Source organism: Bufo bufo, chromosome 6 (genome assembly GCF_905171765.1).
Source record: "Bufo bufo chromosome 6, aBufBuf1.1, whole genome shotgun sequence".
Lineage (NCBI taxonomy): Eukaryota > Metazoa > Chordata > Amphibia > Anura > Bufonidae > Bufo > Bufo bufo.
The window spans coordinates 369,523,187-369,541,391 of NC_053394.1; the positions used below are offsets into that span (position 1 = coordinate 369,523,187).

Sequence of the window (18,205 nt, forward strand, 5' to 3'; positions counted from 1 at the left end):
ATAGAGATGCCGGGGATTAAACACAGGGCCTCATACATGCGAAGCATGCGCTCTACCACTGAGCTACATCACCTGGCACTCTAGGGAATCACTACAGTTTTGTGCATCGACCGATGATACCGACTACTTAATTATCTATCAGACAGCTTCAACTCATCTCGAAGGCATGTATGAAGCATCCAGATTAGATTGTTATTGGTGCATCCAAAGCAACACATGTGAAGACAGCCTTGAAGTGCAAAGGGCGGTGATAACCTGGATAGGAAACCATGCATTTTGAATGGTGATATTTCGTTTGGGAAAACCCAAACCGGCTGAAGTTGTTTTGTAGAGGAGCCTTGAGAGAAAAACGTGATGTGACTCTGATGTGTAAGTAATCTGTTCTACAAAATTTGGAGATGCCGGGAATTGAACCCAGGGCCTCATACATGCAAAGCATGCGCTCTACCACTGAGCTACATCCCCTAGGTAATTGCTTTTTTTTGAAACATGCCTAAGGTCAGGAAGTAACCCTATCGATTATTTTGTGCCAACATTTTCCACTGAACAGTTTCACTTTTTTCTCCATAATATTCCATTTCAAATTCCTATTTCTACCCAAAATAAAATATAAATGTGAGCACTAAAAGGAGGACAGATGGACTTCTGTGGCTTCAGCATATAACTAGGGTTTGTGTGTTTTCCGTCCCTTAAGAAACATAGATCTGCATAAAAACTGCAGATGTCGAACGAGCGCAAACCCATTGAATCGTTTGCGCTCTGGGTCTACCATTATCAGGATTGGCAGATATGAGTTGTGTTTAACTCTCTCTTTTGATTAGCCGATATGGTTAAAACATAGAGATGACGGGGATTGAACCCGGGGCCTCATACATGCGAAGCATGCGCTCTACCACTGAGCTACATCCCCTGGCACTCTAGGGAATCACTACAGTTTTGTGCATCGACCGATGATACCGACTACTTAATTATCTATCAGACAGCTTCAACTCATCTCGAAGGCATGTATGAAGCATCCAGATTAGATTGTTATTGGTGCACCAAAAGCAACACATGTGAAGACAGCCTTGAAGTGCAAAGGGCGGTGATAACCTGGATAGGAAACCATGCATTTTGAATGGTGATATTTCGTTTGGGAAAACCCAAACCGGCTGAAGTTGTTTTGTAGAGGACCCTTGAGAGAAAAACGTGATGTGACTCTGATGTGTAAGTAATCTGTTCTACAAAATTTGGAGATGCCGGGAATTGAACCCGGGGCCTCATACATGCAAAGCATGCGCTCTACCACTGAGCTACATCCCCTAGGTAATTGCTGATTTTTGAAACATGCCTAAGGTCAGGAAGTAACCCTATCGATTATTTTGTGCCAACATTTTCCACTGAACAGTTTTACTTTTTTCTCCATAATATTCCATTTCAAATTCCTATTTCTACCCAAAATAAAATATAAATGTGAGCACTAGAAGAGCATGCGCTCTACCACTGAGCTACATCCCCTAGGTAATTGCTGATTTTTGAAACATGCCTAAGGTCAGGAAGTAACCCTATCGATTATTTTGTGCCAACATTTTCCACTGAACAGTTTCACTTTTTTCTCCATAATATTCCATTTCAAATTCCTATTTCTACCCAAAATAAAATATAAATGTGAGCACTAAAAGGAGGACAGATGGACTTCTGTGACTTCAGCATATAACTAGGGTTTGTGTGCTTTCCGTCCCTTAAGAAACATAGATCTCCATAAAAACTGCAGATGTCGAACGAGGGAATTATTTTAATTAAGACTGCAACATTTCTTAATTTTTCGTTTCCTCTGCATTTCGGCTATGAGGCAAACCCATTGAATCGTTTGCGCTCTGGGTCTACCATTATCAGGATTGTCAGATATGAGTTGTGTTTAACTCTCTCTTTTGATTAGCCGATATGGTTAAAACATAGAGATGCCGGGGATTAAACACAGGGCCTCATACATGCGAAGCATGCGCTCTACCACTGAGCTACATCACCTGGCACTCTAGGGAATCACTACAGTTTTGTGCATCGACCGATGATACCGACTACTTAATTATCTATCAGACAGCTTCAACTCATCTCGAAGGCATTTATGAAGCATCCAGATTAGATTGTTATTAGTGCACCAAAAGCAACACATGTGAAGACAGCCTTGAAGTGCAAAGGGCGGTGATAACCTGGATAGGAAACCATGCATTTTGAATGGTGATATTTCGTTTGGGAAAACCCAAACCTGCTGAAGTTGTTTTGTAGAGGACCCTTGAGAGAAAAACGTGATGTGACTCTGATGTGTAAGTAATCTGTTCTACAAAATTTTGAGATGCTGAGGATTGAACCCGGGGCCTCATACATGCAAAGCATGCGCTCTACCACTGAGCTACATCCCCTAGGTAATTGCTGATTTTTGAAACATGCCTAAGGTCAGGAAGTAACCCTATCGATTATTTTGTGCCAACATTTTCCACTGAACAGTTTCACTTTTTTCTCCATAATATTCCATTTCAAATTCCTATTTCTACCCAAAATAAAATATAAATGTGAGCACTAAAAGGAGGACAGATGGACTTCTGTGGCTTCAGCATATAACTAGGGTTTGTGTGCTTTCCGTCCCTTAAGAAACATAGATCTGCATAAAAACTGCAGATGTCGAACGAGGGAATTATTTTAATTAAGACTGCAACATTTCTTAATTTTTCGTTTCCTCTGCATTTCGGCTATGAGGCAAACCCATTGAATCGTTTGCGCTCTGGGTCTACCATTATCAGGATTGTCAGATATGAGTTGTGTTTAACTCTCTCTTTTGATTAGCCGATATGGTTAAAACATGGAGATGCCGGGGATTGAACCCGGGGCCTCATACATGCGAAGCATGCGCTCTACCACTGAGCTACATCCCCTGGCACTCTAGTGAACCACTACAGTTTTGTGCATCGACCGATGATACCGACTACTTAATTATCTATCAGACAGCTTCAACTCATCTCGAAGGCATGTATGAAGCATCCAGATTAGATTGTTATTGGTGCATCCAAAGCAACACATGTGAAGACAGCCTTGAAGTGCAAAGGGCGGTGATAACCTGGATAGGAAACCATGCATTTTGAATGGTGATATTTCGTTTGGGAAAACCCAAACCGGCTGAAGTTGTTTTGTAGAGGACCCTTGAGAGAAAAACGTGATGTGACTCTGATGTGTAAGTAATCTGTTCTACAAAATTTGGAGATGCCGGGAATTGAACCCGGGGCCTCATACATGCAAAGCATGCGCTCTACCACTGAGCTACAACCCCTAGGTAATTTCTGATTTTTGAAACATGCCTAAGGTCAGGAAGTAACCCTATCGATTATTTTGTGCCAACATTTTCCACTGAACAGTTTTACTTTTTTTTCCATAATATTCCATTTCAAATTCCTATTTCTACCAAAATAAAATATAAATGTGAGCACTAGAAGAGCATGCGCTCTACCACTGAGCTACATCCCCTAGGTAATTGCTGATTTTTGAAACATGCCTAAGGTCAGGAAGTAACCCTATCGATTATTTTGTGCCAACATTTTCCACTGAACAGTTTTACTTTTTTCTCCATAATATTCCATTTCAAATTCCTATTTCTACCCAAAATAAAATATAAATGTGAGCACTAAAAGGAGGACAGATGGACTTCTGTGGCTTCAGCATATAACTAGGGTTTGTGTGTTTTCCGTCCCTTAAGAAACATAGATCTGCATAAAAACTGCAGATGTCGAACGAGGAAATTATTTTAATTAAGACTGCAACATTTCTTAATTTTTCGTTTCCGCTGCATTACGGCTATGAGGCAAACCCATTGAATCGTTTGCGCTCTGGGTCTACCATTATCAGGATTGGCAGATATGAGTTGTGTTTAACTCTCTCTTTTGATTAGCCGATATGGTTAAAACATAGAGATGACGGGGATTGAACCCGGGGCCTCATACATGCGAAGCATGCGCTCTACCACTGAGCTACATCCCCTGGCACTCTAGGGAATCACTACAGTTTTGTGCATCGACCGATGATACCGACTACTTAATTATCTATCAGACAGCTTCAACTCATCTCGAAGGCATGTATGAAGCATCCAGATTAGATTGTTATTGGTGCACCAAAAGCAACACATGTGAAGACAGCCTTGAAGTGCAAAGGGCGGTGATAACCTGGATAGGAAACCATGCATTTTGAATGGTGATATTTCGTTTGGGAAAACCCAAACCGGCTGAAGTTGTTTTGTAGAGGACCCTTGAGAGAAAAACGTGATGTGACTCTGATGTGTAAGTAATCTGTTCTACAAAATTTGGAGATGCCGGGGATTGAACCCGGGGCCTCATACATGCAAAGCATGCGCTCTACCACTGAGCTACATCCCCTAGGTAATTGCTGTTTTTTGAAACATGCCTAAGGTCAGGAAGTAACCCTATCGATTATTTTGTGCCAACATTTTCCACTGAACAGTTTTACTTTTTTCTCCATAATATTCCATTTCAAATTCCTATTTCTACCCAAAATAAAATATAAATGTGAGCACTAAAAGGAGGACAGATGGACTTCTGTGGCTTCAGCATATAACTAGGGTTTGTGTGCTTTCCGTCCCTTAAGAAACATAGATCTGCATAAAAACTGCAGATGTCGAACGAGGGAATTATTTTAATTAAGACTGCAACATTTCTTAATTTTTCGTTTCCTCTGCATTTCGGCTATGAGGCAAACCCATTGAATCGTTTGCGCTCTGGGTCTACCATTATCAGGATTGTCAGATATGAGTTGTGTTTAACTCTCTCTTTTGATTAGCCGATATGGTTAAAACATAGAGATGCCGGGGATTAAACACAGGGCCTCATACATGCGAAGCATGCGCTCTACCACTGAGCTACATCACCTGGCACTCTAGGGAATCACTACAGTTTTGTGCATCGACCGATGATACCGACTACTTAATTATCTATCAGACAGCTTCAACTCATCTCGAAGGCATTTATGAAGCATCCAGATTAGATTGTTATTAGTGCACCAAAAGCAACACATGTGAAGACAGCCTTGAAGTGCAAAGGGCGGTGATAACCTGGATAGGAAACCATGCATTTTGAATGGTGATATTTCGTTTGGGAAAACCCAAACCTGCTGAAGTTGTTTTGTAGAGGACCCTTGAGAGAAAAACGTGATGTGACTCTGATGTGTAAGTAATCTGTTCTACAAAATTTTGAGATGCTGAGGATTGAACCCGGGGCCTCATACATGCAAAGCATGCGCTCTACCACTGAGCTACATCCCCTAGGTAATTGCTGATTTTTGAAACATGCCTAAGGTCAGGAAGTAACCCTATCGATTATTTTGTGCCAACATTTTCCACTGAACAGTTTCACTTTTTTCTCCATAATATTCCATTTCAAATTCCTATTTCTACCCAAAATAAAATATAAATGTGAGCACTAAAAGGAGGACAGATGGACTTCTGTGGCTTCAGCATATAACTAGGGTTTGTGTGCTTTCCGTCCCTTAAGAAACATAGATCTGCATAAAAACTGCAGATGTCGAACGAGGGAATTATTTTAATTAAGACTGCAACATTTCTTAATTTTTCGTTTCCTCTGCATTTCGGCTATGAGGCAAACCCATTGAATCGTTTGCGCTCTGGGTCTACCATTATCAGGATTGGCAGATATGAGTTGTGTTTAACTCTCTCTTTTGATTAGCCGATATGGTTAAAACATAGAGATGCCGGGGATTGAACACGGGGCCTCATACATGCGAAGCATGCGCTCTACCACTGAGCTACATCCCCTGGCACTCTAGGGAATCACTACAGTTTTGTGCATCGACCGATGATACCGACTACTTAATTATCTATCATACAGCTTCAACTCATCTTGAAGGCATGTATGAAGCATCCAGATTAGATTGTTATTGGTGCACCAAAAGCAACACATGTGAAGACAGCCTTGAAGTGCAAAGGGCGGTGATAACCTGGATAGGAAACCATGCATTTTGAATGGTGATATTTCGTTTGGGAAAACCCAAACCGTCTGAAGTTGTTTTGTAGAGGACCCTTGAGAGAAAAACGTGTTGTGACTCTGATGTGTAAGTAATCTGTTCTACAAAATTTGGAGATGCCGGGGATTGAACCCGGGGCCTCACACATGCAAAGCATGCGCTCTACGACTGAGCTACATCCCCTAGGTAATTGCTGATTTTTGAAACATGCCTAAGGTCAGGAAGTAACCCTATCGATTATTTTGTGCCAACATTTTCCACTGAACAGTTTTACTTTTTTCTCCATAATATTCCATTTCAAATTCCTATTTCTACCCAAAATAAAATATAAATGTGAGCACTAGAAGAGCATGCGCTCTACCACTGAGCTACATCCCCTAGGTAATTGCTGATTTTTGAAACATGCCTAAGGTCAGGAAGTAACCCTATCGATTATTTTGTGCCAACATTTTCCACTGAACAGTTTTTCTTTTTTTTCCATAATATTCCATTTCAAATTCCTATTTCTACCCAAAATAAAATATAAATGTGAGCACTAAAAGGAGGACAGATGGACTTCTGTGGCTTCAGCATATAACTAGGGTTTGTGTGCTTTCCGTCCCTTAAGAAACATAGATCTGCATAAAAACTGCAGATGTCGAACGAGGGAATTATTTTAATTAAGACTGCAACATTTCTTAATTTTTCGTTTCCGCTGCATTTCGTCTATGAGGCAAACCCATTGAATCGTTTGCGCTCTGGGTCTACCATTATCAGGATTGGCAGATATGAGTTGTGTTTAACTCTCTCTTTTGATTAGCCGATATGGTTAAAACATAGAGATGACGGGGATTGAACCCGGGGCCTCATACATGCGAAGCATGCGCTCTACCACTGAGCTACATCCCCTGGCACTCTAGGGAATCACTACAGTTTTGTGCATCGACTGATGATACCGACTACTTAATTATCTATCAGACAGCTTCAACTCATCTTGAAGGAATGTATGAAGCATCCAGATTAGATTGTTATTGGTGCACCAAAAGCAACACATGTGAAGACAGCCTTGAAGTGCAAAGGGCGGTGATAACCTGGATAGGAAACCATGCATTTTGAATGGTGATATTTCGTTTGGGAAAACCCAAATCGGCTGAAGTTATTTTGTAGAGGACCCTTGAGAGAAAAACGTGATGTGACTCTGATGTGTAAGTAATCTGTTCTACAAAATTTGGAGATGCCGGGGATTGAACCCGGGGCATCATACATGCAAAGCATGAGCTCTACAACTGAGCTACATCCCCTAGGTAATTGCTGATTTTTGAAACATGCCTAAGGTCAGGAAGTAACCCTATCGATTATTTTGTGCCAACATTTTCCACTGAACAGTTTCACTTTTTTCTCCATAATATTCCATTTCAAATTCCTATTTCTACCCAAAATAAAATATAAATGTGAGCACTAAAAGGAGGACAGATGGACTTCTGTGGCTTCAGCATATAACTAGGGTTTGTGTGCTTTCCGTCCCTTAAGAAACATAGATCTGCATAAAAACTGCAGATGTCGAACGAGGGAATTATTTTAATTAAGACTGCAACATTTCTTAATTTTTCGTTTCCGCTGCATTTCGGCTATGAGGCAAACCCATTGAATCGTTTGCGCTCTGGGTCTACCATTATCAGGATTGTCAGATATGAGTTGTGTTTAACTCTCTCTTTTAATTAGCCGATATGGTTAAAATATGGAGATGCCGGGGATTGAACCCAGGGCCTCATACCGGGTGCGCTCTACCACTGAGCTACATCCCCTGGCACTCTAGGGAATCACTACAGTATTGTGCATCGACTGATGATACCGACTACTTAATTATCTATCAGACAGCTTCAACTCATCTCGAAGGCATGTATGAAGCATCCAGATTAGATTGTTATTGGTGCACCAAAAGCAACACATGTGAAAACAGCCTTGAAGTGCAAAGGGCGGTGATAACCTGGATAGGAAACCATGCATTTTGAATGGTGATATTTCGTTTGGGAAAACCCAAACCGGCTGAAGTTGTTTTGTAGAGGACCCTTGAAAGAAAAACGTGATGTGACTCTGATGTGTAAGTAATCTGTTCTACAAAATTTGGAGATGCCGGGGATTGAACCCGGGGCCTCATACATGCAAAGCATGCGCTCTACAACTGAGCTACATCCCCTAGGTAATTGCTGATTTTTGAAACATGCCTAAGGTCAGGAAGTAACCCTATCGATTATTTTGTGCCAACATTTTCCACTGAACAGTTTTACTTTTTTCTCCATAATATTCCATTTCAAATTCCTATTTCTACCCAAAATAAAATATAAATGTGAGCACTAGAAGAGCATGCGCTCTACCACTGAGCTACATCCCCTAGGTAATTGCTGATTTTTGAAACATGCCTAAGGTCAGGAAGTAACCCTATCGATTATTTTGTGCCAACATTTTCCACTGAACAGTTTTACTTTTTTCTCCATAATATTCCATTTCAAATTCCTATTTCTACCCAAAATAAAATATAAATGTGAGCACTAAAAGGAGGACAGATGGACTTCTGTGGCTTCAGCATATAACTAGGGTTTGTGTGCTTTCCGTCCCTTATGAAACATAGATCTGCATAAAAACTGCAGATGTCGAACGAGGGAATTATTTTAATTAAGACTGCAACATTTATTAATTTTTCGTTTCCGCTGCATTACGGCTATGAGGCAAACCCATTGAATCGTTTGCGCTCTGGGTCTACCATTATCAGGATTGGCAGATATGAGTTGTGTTTAACTCTCTCTTTTGATTAGCCGATATGGTTAAAACATAGAGATGCCGGGGATTGAACACGGGGCCTCATACATGCGAAGCATGCGCTCTACCACTGAGCTACATCCCCTGGCACTCTAGGGAATCACTACAGTTTTGTGCATCGACCGATGATACCGACTACTTAATTATCTATCATACAGCTTCAACTCATCTTGAAGGCATGTATGAAGCATCCAGATTAGATTGTTATTGGTGCACCAAAAGCAACACATGTGAAGACAGCCTTGAAGTGCAAAGGGCGGTGATAACCTGGATAGGAAACCATGCATTTTGAATGGTGATATTTCGTTTGGGAAAACCCAAACCGGCTGAAGTTGTTTTGTAGAGGACCCTTGAGAGAAAAACGTGATGTGACTCTGATGTGTAAGTAATCTGTTCTACAAAATTTTGAGATGCCGGGGATTGAACCCGGGGCCTCATACATGCAAAGCATGCGCTCTACCACTGAGCTACATCCCCTAGGTAATTGCTGATTTTTGAAACATGCCTAAGGTCAGGAAGTAACCCTATCGATTATTTTGTGCCAACATTTTCCACTGAACAGTTTTACTTTTTTCTCCATAATATTCCATTTCAAATTCCTATTTCTACCCAAAATAAAATATAAATGTGAGCACTAGAAGAGCATGCGCTCTACCACTGAGCTACATCCCCTAGGTAATTGCTGATTTTTGAAACATGCCTAAGGTCAGGAAGTAACCCTATCGATTATTTTGTGCCAACATTTTCCACTGAACAGTTTTTCTTTTTTTTCCATAATATTCCATTTCAAATTCCTATTTCTACCCAAAATAAAATATAAATGTGAGCACTAAAAGGAGGACAGATGGACTTCTGTGGCTTCAGCATATAACTAGGGTTTGTGTGCTTTCCGTCCCTTAAGAAACATAGATCTGCATAAAAACTGCAGATGTCGAACGAGGGAATTATTTTAATTAAGACTGCAACATTTCTTAATTTTTCGTTTCCGCTGCATTACGGCTATGAGGCAAACCCATTGAATCGTTTGCGCTCTGGGTCTACCATTATCAGGATTGGCAGATATGAGTTGTGTTTAACTCTCTCTTTTGATTAGCCGATATGGTTAAAACATAGAGATGACGGGGATTGAACCCGGGGCCTCATACATGCGAAGCATGCGCTCTACCACTGAGCTACATCCCCTGGCACTCTAGGGAATCACTACAGTTTTGTGCATCGACTGATGATACCGACTACTTAATTATCTATCAGACAGCTTCAACTCATCTTGAAGGAATGTATGAAGCATCCAGATTAGATTGTTATTGGTGCACCAAAAGCAACACATGTGAAGACAGCCTTGAAGTGCAAAGGGCGGTGATAACCTGGATAGGAAACCATGCATTTTGAATGGTGATATTTCGTTTGGGAAAACCCAAATCGGCTGAAGTTATTTTGTAGAGGACCCTTGAGAGAAAAACGTGATGTGACTCTGATGTGTAAGTAATCTGTTCTACAAAATTTGGAGATGCCGGGGATTGAACCCGGGGCATCATACATGCAAAGCATGAGCTCTACAACTGAGCTACATCCCCTAGGTAATTGCTGATTTTTGAAACATGCCTAAGGTCAGGAAGTAACCCTATCGATTATTTTGTGCCAACATTTTCCACTGAACAGTTTCACTTTTTTCTCCATAATATTCCATTTCAAATTCCTATTTCTACCCAAAATAAAATATAAATGTGAGCACTAAAAGGAGGACAGATGGACTTCTGTGGCTTCAGCATATAACTAGGGTTTGTGTGCTTTCCGTCCCTTAAGAAACATAGATCTGCATAAAAACTGCAGATGTCGAACGAGGGAATTATTTTAATTAAGACTGCAACATTTCTTAATTTTTCGTTTCCGCTGCATTTCGGCTATGAGGCAAACCCATTGAATCGTTTGCGCTCTGGGTCTACCATTATCAGGATTGTCAGATATGAGTTGTGTTTAACTCTCTCTTTTAATTAGCCGATATGGTTAAAATATGGAGATGCCGGGGATTGAACCCGGGGCCTCATACCGGGTGCGCTCTACCACTGAGCTACATCCCCTGGCACTCTAGGGAATCACTACAGTATTGTGCATCGACTGATGATACCGACTACTTAATTATCTATCAGACAGCTTCAACTCATCTCAAAGGCATGTATGAAGCATCCAGATTAGATTGTTATTGGTGCACCAAAAGCAACACATGTGAAAACAGCCTTGAAGTGCAAAGGGCGGTGATAACCTGGATAGGAAACCATGCATTTTGAATGGTGATATTTCGTTTGGGAAAACCCAAACCGGCTGAAGTTGTTTTGTAGAGGACCCTTGAAAGAAAAACGTGATGTGACTCTGATGTGTAAGTAATCTGTTCTACAAAATTTGGAGATGCCGGGGATTGAACCCGGGGCCTCATACATGCAAAGCATGCGCTCTACCACTGAGCTACATCCCCTAGGTAATTGCTGATTTTTGAAACATGCCTAAGGTCAGGAAGTAACCCTATCGATTATTTTGTGCCAACATTTTCCACTGAACAGTTTTACTTTTTTCTCCATAATATTCCATTTCAAATTCCTATTTCTACCCAAAATAAAATATAAATGTGAGCACTAGAAGAGCATGCGCTCTACCACTGAGCTACATCCCCTAGGTAATTGCTGATTTTTGAAACATGCCTAAGGTCAGGAAGTAACCCTATCGATTATTTTGTGCCAACATTTTCCACTGAACAGTTTCACTTTTTTCTCCATAATATTCCATTTCAAATTCCTATTTCTACCCAAAATAAAATATAAATGTGAGCACTAAAAGGAGGACAGATGGACTTCTGTGGCTTCAGCATATAACTAGGGTTTGTGTGCTTTCCGTCCCTTATGAAACATAGATCTGCATAAAAACTGCAGATGTCGAACGAGGGAATTATTTTAATTAAGACTGCAACATTTCTTAATTTTTCGTTTCCGCTGCATTACGGCTATGAGGCAAACCCATTGAATCGTTTGCGCTCTGGGTCTACCATTATCAGGATTGGCAGATATGAGTTGTGTTTAACTCTCTCTTTTGATTAGCCGATATGGTTAAAACATAGAGATGACGGGGATTGAACCCGGGGCCTCATACATGCGAAGCATGCGCTCTACCACTGAGCTACATCCCCTGGCACTCTAGGGAATCACTACAGTTTTGTGCATCGACTGATGATACCGACTACTTAATTATCTATCAGACAGCTTCAACTCATCTTGAAGGAATGTATGAAGCATCCAGATTAGATTGTTATTGGTGCACCAAAAGCAACACATGTGAAGACAGCCTTGAAGTGCAAAGGGCGGTGATAACCTGGATAGGAAACCATGCATTTTGAATGGTGATATTTCGTTTGGGAAAACCCAAATCGGCTGAAGTTATTTTGTAGAGGACCCTTGAGAGAAAAACGTGATGTGACTCTGATGTGTAAGTAATCTGTTCTACAAAATTTGGAGATGCCGGGGATTGAACCCGGGGCATCATACATGCAAAGCATGAGCTCTACAACTGAGCTACATCCCCTAGGTAATTGCTGATTTTTGAAACATGCCTAAGGTCAGGAAGTAACCCTATCGATTATTTTGTGCCAACATTTTCCACTGAACAGTTTCACTTTTTTCTCCATAATATTCCATTTCAAATTCCTATTTCTACCCAAAATAAAATATAAATGTGAGCACTAAAAGGAGGACAGATGGACTTCTGTGGCTTCAGCATATAACTAGGGTTTGTGTGCTTTCCGTCCCTTAAGAAACATAGATCTGCATAAAAACTGCAGATGTCGAACGAGGGAATTATTTTAATTAAGACTGCAACATTTCTTAATTTTTCGTTTCCGCTGCATTTCGGCTATGAGGCAAACCCATTGAATCGTTTGCGCTCTGGGTCTACCATTATCAGGATTGTCAGATATGAGTTGTGTTTAACTCTCTCTTTTAATTAGCCGATATGGTTAAAATATGGAGATGCCGGGGATTGAACCCGGGGCCTCATACCGGGTGCGCTCTACCACTGAGCTACATCCCCTGGCACTCTAGGGAATCACTACAGTATTGTGCATCGACTGATGATACCGACTACTTAATTATCTATCAGACAGCTTCAACTCATCTCGAAGGCATGTATGAAGCATCCAGATTAGATTGTTATTGGTGCACCAAAAGCAACACATGTGAAAACAGCCTTGAAGTGCAAAGGGCGGTGATAACCTGGGTAGGAAACCATGCATTTTGAATGGTGATATTTCGTTTGGGAAAACCCAAACCGGCTGAAGTTGTTTTGTAGAGGACCCTTGAAAGAAAAACGTGATGTGACTCTGATGTGTAAGTAATCTGTTCTACAAAATTTGGAGATGCCGGGGATTGAACCCGGGGCCTCATACATGCAAAGCATGCGCTCTACCACTGAGCTACATCCCCTAGGTAATTGCTGATTTTTGAAACATGCCTAAGGTCAGGAAGTAACCCTATCGATTATTTTGTGCCAACATTTTCCACTGAACAGTTTTACTTTTTTCTCCATAATATTCCATTTCAAATTCCTATTTCTACCCAAAATAAAATATAAATGTGAGCACTAGAAGAGCATGCGCTCTACCACTGAGCTACATCCCCTAGGTAATTGCTGATTTTTGAAACATGCCTAAGGTCAGGAAGTAACCCTATCGATTATTTTGTGCCAACATTTTCCACTGAACAGTTTCACTTTTTTCTCCATAATATTCCATTTCAAATTCCTATTTCTACCCAAAATAAAATATAAATGTGAGCACTAAAAGGAGGACAGATGGACTTCTGTGGCTTCAGCATATAACTAGGGTTTGTGTGCTTTCCGTCCCTTATGAAACATAGATCTGCATAAAAACTGCAGATGTCGAACGAGGGAATTATTTTAATTAAGACTGCAACATTTCTTAATTTTTCGTTTCCGCTGCATTACGGCTATGAGGCAAACCCATTGAATCGTTTGCGCTCTGGGTCTACCATTATCAGGATTGGCAGATATGAGTTGTGTTTAACTCTCTCTTTTGATTAGCCGATATGGTTAAAACATAGAGATGCCGGGGATTGAACACGGGGCCTCATACATGCGAAGCATGCGCTCTACCACTGAGCTACATCCCCTGGCACTCTAGGGAATCACTACAGTTTTGTGCATCGACCGATGATACCGACTACTTAATTATCTATCATACAGCTTCAACTCATCTTGAAGGCATGTATGAAGCATCCAGATTAGATTGTTATTGGTGCACCAAAAGCAACACATGTGAAGACAGCCTTGAAGTGCAAAGGGCGGTGATAACCTGGATAGGAAACCATGCATTTTGAATGGTGATATTTCGTTTGGGAAAACCCAAACCGGCTGAAGTTGTTTTGTAGAGGACCCTTGAGAGAAAAACGTGATGTGACTCTGATGTGTAAGTAATCTGTTCTACAAAATTTTGAGATGCCGGGGATTGAACCCGGGGCCTCATACATGCAAAGCATGCGCTCTACCACTGCGCTACATCCCCTAGGTAATTGCTGATTTTTGAAACATGCCTAAGGTCAGGAAGTAACCCTATCGATTATTTTGTGCCAACATTTTCCACTGAACAGTTTTACTTTTTTTTCCATAATATTCCATTTCAAATTCCTATTTCTACCCAAAATAAAATATAAATGTGAGCACTAAAAGGAGGACAGATGGACTTCTGTGGCTTCAGCATATAACTAGGGTTTGTGTGCTTTCCGTCCCTTAAGAAACATAGATCTGCATAAAAACTGCAGATGTCGAACGAGGGAATTATTTTAATTAAGACTGCAACATTTCTTAATTTTTCGTTTCCGCTGCATTTCGGCTATGAGGCAAACCCATTGAATCGTTTGCGCTCTGGGTCTACCATTATCAGGATTGTCAGATATGAGTTGTGTTTAACTCTCTATTTTGATTAGCCGATATGGTTAAAATATGGAGATGCCAGGGATTGAACCCGGGGCCTCATACATGCGAAGCATGCGCTCTACAACTGAGCTACATCCCCTGGCACTCTAGGGAATCACTACAGTTTTGTGCATCGACCGATGATACCGACTACTTAATTATCTATCATACAGCTTCAACTCATCTTGAAGGCATGTATGAAGCATCCAGATTAGATTGTTATTGGTGCACCAAAAGCAACACATGTGAAGACAGCCTTGAAGTGCAAAGGGCGGTGATAACCTGGATAGGAAACCATGCATTTTGAATGGTGATATTTCGTTTGGGAAAACCCAAACCGGCTGAAGTTGTTTTGTAGAGGACCCTTGAGAGAAAAACGTGATGTGACTCTGATGTGTAAGTAATCTGTTCTACAAAATTTTGAGATGCCGGGGATTGAACCCGGGGCCTCATACATGCAAAGCATGCGCTCTACCACTGCGCTACATCCCCTAGGTAATTGCTGATTTTTGAAACATGCCTAAGGTCAGGAAGTAACCCTATCGATTATTTTGTGCCAACATTTTCCACTGAACAGTTTTACTTTTTTTTCCATAATATTCCATTTCAAATTCCTATTTCTACCCAAAATAAAATATAAATGTGAGCACTAAAAGGAGGACAGATGGACTTCTGTGGCTTCAGCATATAACTAGGGTTTGTGTGCTTTCCGTCCCTTAAGAAACATAGATCTGCATAAAAACTGCAGATGTCGAACGAGGGAATTATTTTAATTAAGACTGCAACATTTCTTAATTTTTCGTTTCCGCTGCATTTCGGCTATGAGGCAAACCCATTGAATCGTTTGCGCTCTGGGTCTACCATTATCAGGATTGTCAGATATGAGTTGTGTTTAACTCTCTATTTTGATTAGCCGATATGGTTAAAATATGGAGATGCCAGGGATTGAACCCGGGGCCTCATACATGCGAAGCATGCGCTCTACCACTGAGCTACATCCCCTGGCACTCTAGGAAATCACTACAGTTTTGTGCATCGACCGATGATACCGACTACTTAATTATCTATCATACAGCTTCAACTCATCTCGAAGGCATGTATGAAGCATCCAGATTAGATTGTTATTGGTGCACCAAAAGCAACACATGTGAAGACAGCTTTGAAGTGCAAAGGGCGGTGATAACCTGGATAGGAAACCATGCATTTTGAATGGTGATATTTCCTTTGGGAAAACCCAAACCGGCTGAAGTTGTTTTGTAGAGGACCCTTGAGAGAAAAACGTGTTGTGACTCTGATGTGTAAGTAATCTGTTCTACAAAATTTGGAGATGCTGGGGATTGAACCCGGGGCCTCATACATGCAAAGCATGCGCTCTACCACTGAGCTACATCCCCTAGGTAATTGCTGATTTTTGAAACATGCCTAAGGTCAGGAAGTAACCCTATCGATTATTTTGTGCCAACATTTTCCACTGAACAGTTTTACTTTTTTCTCCATAATATTCCATTTCAAATTCCTATTTCTACCCAAAATAAAATATAAATGTGAGCACTAGAAGAGCATGCGCTCTACCACTGAGCTACATCCCCTAGGTAATTGCTGATTTTTGAAACATGCCTAAGGTCAGGAAGTAACCCTATCGATTATTTTGTGCCAACATTTTCCACTGAACAGTTTCACTTTTTTCTCCATAATATTCCATTTCAAATTCCTATTTCTACCCAAAATAAAATATAAATGTGAGCACTAAAAGGAGGACAGATGGACTTCTGTGGCTTCAGCATATAACTAGGGTTTGTGTGCTTTCCGTCCCTTAAGAAACATAGATCTGCATAAAAACTGCAGATGTCGAACGAGGGAATTATTTTAATTAAGACTGCAACATTTCTTAATTTTTCGTTTCCGCTGCATTACGGCTATGAGGCAAACCCATTGAATCGTTTGCGCTCTGGGTCTACCATTATCAGGATTGGCAGATATGAGTTGTGTTTAACTCTCTCTTTTGATTAGCTGATATGGTTAAAACATAGAGATGCCGGGGATTAAACACGGGGCCTCATACATGCGAAGCATGCGCTCTACCACTGAGCTACATCACCTGGCACTCTAGGGAATCACTACAGTTTTGTGCATCGACCGATGATACCGACTACTTAATTATCTATCAGACAGCTTCAACTCATCTCGAAGGCATGTATGAAGCATCCAGATTAGATTGTTATTGGTGCACCAAAAGCAACACATGTGAAGACAGCCTTGAAGTGCAAAGGGCGGTGATAACCTGGATAGGAAACCATGCATTTTGAATGGTGATATTTTGTTTGGGAACAGGCTGAAGTTGTTTTGTAGAGGACCCTTGAGAGAAAAACGTGATGTGACTCTGATGTGTAAGTAATCTGTTCTACAAAATTTGGAGATGCCGGGGATTGAACCCGGGGCCTCATACATGCAAAGCATGCGCTCTACCACTGAGCTACATCCCCTGGCACTCTAGGGAATCACTACAGTTTTGTGCATCGACCCATGATACAGACTACTTAATTATCTATCAGACAGCTTCAACTCATCTGGAAGGCATGTATGAAGCATCCAGATTGGATTGTTATTGGTGCACCAAAAGCAACACATGTGAAGACAGCCTTGAACTGCAAAGGGCGGTGATAACCTGGATAGGAAACCATGCATTTTGAATGGTGATATTTCGTTTGGGAAAACCCAAACCTGCTGAAGTTGTTTTGTACCGGCTGAAGTTGTTTTGTAGAGGACCCTTGAGAGAAAAATGTGACGTGACTCTGATGTGTAAGTAATCTGTTCTACAAAATTTGGTGATGCCGGGGATTGAACCCGGGGCCTCATACATGCAAAGCATGCGCTCTACCACTGAGCTACCCCTGGCACTCTAAGGGAATCACTACAGTTTTGTGCATCGACCGATGATACCGACTACTTAATTATCTATCAGACAGCTTCAACTCATCTAGAAGGCATGTATGAAGCATCCAGATTAGATTGTTATTGGTGCACCAAAAGCAACACATGTGAAGACAGCCTTGAAGTGCAAAGGGCGGTGATTGCTGATTTTTGAAACATGCCTAAGGTCAGGAAGTAACCCTATCGATAATTTTGTGCCAACATTTTCCACTGAACAGTTTTAATTTTTTCTCCATAATATTCCATTTCAAATTCCTATTTCTACCCAAAATAAAATATAATGTGAGCACTAAAAAGAGGACAGATGGACTTCTGTGGCTTCAGCATATAACTAGGGTTTGTGTGCATTCCGTCCCTTAACCCCTTAAGGACACAGCCTTTTTACACCTTAGGACCAGGCCATTTTTTGAAAATCTGACCAGAGTCCCTTTAAGTGCTGATAACTTTAAAACGGTTTGACTTATCCAGGCCGTTCTGAGATTGTTTTTTC

General features: G+C 40.9%; 22 non-coding genes across 22 annotated transcripts; all 22 read right to left on the reverse strand.

The window, feature by feature from the left end:
- Window positions 1–393: 393 nt before the first annotated feature.
- TRNAA-UGC lies at window positions 394–465 on the reverse strand. Its single transcript has one exon. It is a non-coding gene; the product is annotated as a tRNA-Ala (tRNA).
- Window positions 466–838: 373 nt separating this feature from the next.
- TRNAA-CGC lies at window positions 839–910 on the reverse strand. Its single transcript has one exon. It is a non-coding gene; the product is annotated as a tRNA-Ala (tRNA).
- A 320-nt stretch (window positions 911–1,230) lies between these two features.
- On the reverse strand, window positions 1,231–1,302 carry TRNAA-UGC. The gene has a single exon. It is a non-coding gene; the product is annotated as a tRNA-Ala (tRNA).
- Window positions 1,303–2,837: 1,535 nt separating this feature from the next.
- TRNAA-CGC lies at window positions 2,838–2,909 on the reverse strand. The gene has a single exon. It is a non-coding gene; the product is annotated as a tRNA-Ala (tRNA).
- A 320-nt stretch (window positions 2,910–3,229) lies between these two features.
- Window positions 3,230–3,301, reverse strand: TRNAA-UGC. Its single transcript has one exon. It is a non-coding gene; the product is annotated as a tRNA-Ala (tRNA).
- Window positions 3,302–3,933: 632 nt separating this feature from the next.
- On the reverse strand, window positions 3,934–4,005 carry TRNAA-CGC. Its single transcript has one exon. It is a non-coding gene; the product is annotated as a tRNA-Ala (tRNA).
- A 320-nt stretch (window positions 4,006–4,325) lies between these two features.
- Window positions 4,326–4,397, reverse strand: TRNAA-UGC. Its single transcript has one exon. It is a non-coding gene; the product is annotated as a tRNA-Ala (tRNA).
- Window positions 4,398–5,737: 1,340 nt separating this feature from the next.
- TRNAA-CGC lies at window positions 5,738–5,809 on the reverse strand. Its single transcript has one exon. It is a non-coding gene; the product is annotated as a tRNA-Ala (tRNA).
- Window positions 5,810–6,834: 1,025 nt separating this feature from the next.
- Window positions 6,835–6,906, reverse strand: TRNAA-CGC. The gene has a single exon. It is a non-coding gene; the product is annotated as a tRNA-Ala (tRNA).
- Window positions 6,907–8,827: 1,921 nt separating this feature from the next.
- On the reverse strand, window positions 8,828–8,899 carry TRNAA-CGC. Its single transcript has one exon. It is a non-coding gene; the product is annotated as a tRNA-Ala (tRNA).
- Window positions 8,900–9,219: 320 nt separating this feature from the next.
- TRNAA-UGC lies at window positions 9,220–9,291 on the reverse strand. The gene has a single exon. It is a non-coding gene; the product is annotated as a tRNA-Ala (tRNA).
- A 633-nt stretch (window positions 9,292–9,924) lies between these two features.
- On the reverse strand, window positions 9,925–9,996 carry TRNAA-CGC. Its single transcript has one exon. It is a non-coding gene; the product is annotated as a tRNA-Ala (tRNA).
- A 1,216-nt stretch (window positions 9,997–11,212) lies between these two features.
- On the reverse strand, window positions 11,213–11,284 carry TRNAA-UGC. The gene has a single exon. It is a non-coding gene; the product is annotated as a tRNA-Ala (tRNA).
- A 633-nt stretch (window positions 11,285–11,917) lies between these two features.
- On the reverse strand, window positions 11,918–11,989 carry TRNAA-CGC. Its single transcript has one exon. It is a non-coding gene; the product is annotated as a tRNA-Ala (tRNA).
- Window positions 11,990–13,205: 1,216 nt separating this feature from the next.
- Window positions 13,206–13,277, reverse strand: TRNAA-UGC. Its single transcript has one exon. It is a non-coding gene; the product is annotated as a tRNA-Ala (tRNA).
- A 633-nt stretch (window positions 13,278–13,910) lies between these two features.
- Window positions 13,911–13,982, reverse strand: TRNAA-CGC. Its single transcript has one exon. It is a non-coding gene; the product is annotated as a tRNA-Ala (tRNA).
- Window positions 13,983–14,812: 830 nt separating this feature from the next.
- On the reverse strand, window positions 14,813–14,884 carry TRNAA-CGC. Its single transcript has one exon. It is a non-coding gene; the product is annotated as a tRNA-Ala (tRNA).
- Window positions 14,885–15,714: 830 nt separating this feature from the next.
- On the reverse strand, window positions 15,715–15,786 carry TRNAA-CGC. Its single transcript has one exon. It is a non-coding gene; the product is annotated as a tRNA-Ala (tRNA).
- Window positions 15,787–16,106: 320 nt separating this feature from the next.
- TRNAA-UGC lies at window positions 16,107–16,178 on the reverse strand. Its single transcript has one exon. It is a non-coding gene; the product is annotated as a tRNA-Ala (tRNA).
- Window positions 16,179–16,811: 633 nt separating this feature from the next.
- TRNAA-CGC lies at window positions 16,812–16,883 on the reverse strand. Its single transcript has one exon. It is a non-coding gene; the product is annotated as a tRNA-Ala (tRNA).
- Window positions 16,884–17,195: 312 nt separating this feature from the next.
- On the reverse strand, window positions 17,196–17,267 carry TRNAA-UGC. The gene has a single exon. It is a non-coding gene; the product is annotated as a tRNA-Ala (tRNA).
- A 340-nt stretch (window positions 17,268–17,607) lies between these two features.
- TRNAA-UGC lies at window positions 17,608–17,676 on the reverse strand. The gene has a single exon. It is a non-coding gene; the product is annotated as a tRNA-Ala (tRNA).
- Window positions 17,677–18,205: the final 529 nt, after the last annotated feature.